This window comes from Physeter macrocephalus, chromosome 13, assembly GCF_002837175.3.
Source record: "Physeter macrocephalus isolate SW-GA chromosome 13, ASM283717v5, whole genome shotgun sequence".
Taxonomy (NCBI): Eukaryota; Metazoa; Chordata; class Mammalia; order Artiodactyla; family Physeteridae; genus Physeter; species Physeter macrocephalus.
The window spans coordinates 51,254,576-51,255,613 of record NC_041226.1 but is presented as its reverse complement, the minus strand read 5'-3'; the positions used below and the strand labels follow the sequence as shown (position 1 = coordinate 51,255,613).

Genomic DNA, 1,038 nt, shown 5'->3' with positions numbered 1-1,038 from the left:
TGGTCACAGATGAGCTGTTAATACCCTTTCCGACCTCAAATAAATAAAGTCCGTTAACAAGTTCCAGCATGATGAGAGGGCCTCACACTGAGAACGGGGGGCCCCCTTTCCTGGGTCTTGTCTGCAGTTGCCTAAAGCGGAAGCCGATGAAGGGGTTCATCCAGAGCTTCGAGGGGGCCCCCCAAAGACGGACTTCATCCCTTCCTATCGCAGCCACCGCTCCCACGTGGGCTTCTCACTCTTCAGCCTCTCTATTTCCGCTTTGTCATTGTATATGGAGTGGATTTGGGTTTAAATACTGAGGTGGTGGGCGCGCTCGGGCTTGATACAGCAGCACTTGGGACACTTGTACAGATCCCTTCTCCAGGCTTCAGCTGCAAACCTCCATGCCTTCTTTAGTAGCATTTCCTTTGGGTACTGCCCCCGGCTGGGTGAGCACGGTCCTCAGGTGAGAAACCACAGGGCAAGCACCAGCAGGCAGTTAAAAATGATCCCCGTGGACCCCGGAGTACCAGAAGTCTTTGGAAGGCAGCAGCAAGACCAATGTCACCAGAAAGTTCGCATAGGTGACCAGAAGCCACGTGACACAGGCGGAGACCCTGCCGCAGCCCAAGCGGATGAACTGGACTCTGTCTGCCACGTCAGCCTCGAAGGCAGAGGAGGCTGAAGCGTCATAACAGTCATTTTCTCTTAGGAGAGGATGATGCTTAGCATCCCAGAGCTGGTGTCCTGATGACGGCATGGTTTCCCTACGCACCCTCTCAAATTATTTCTAAACATTCCTTGAACATTTTGTGCCTTTTCTTTAGGACCTTAAGGTGCATACTGTCCTGTGGGATAGGATACAAGGCCCGGGCGGTGGGGGGATCGCCTGGCGTTTCAACTCCCAGCCTGCTGCTGGCGGAGACTGCAGCGGACAAGGCAGGCACGCATCATGCAGCCGCGCTGCTGGCCAGCGCTGCGTGGGCCCCGCAGCTCGGCTCGGCGGGGCTCCGTTCTGCCCGGCCACTCAGAAGAAGGCGGCCTCCTAGCAGACTC

General features: G+C 56.2%; 1 pseudogene; it reads right to left on the bottom strand.

Moving 5' to 3' along the window:
• Positions 1–291: 291 nt before the first annotated feature.
• LOC102985836 (palmitoyltransferase ZDHHC7-like) lies at positions 292–742 on the bottom strand (annotated as a pseudogene).
• Positions 743–1,038: the final 296 nt, after the last annotated feature.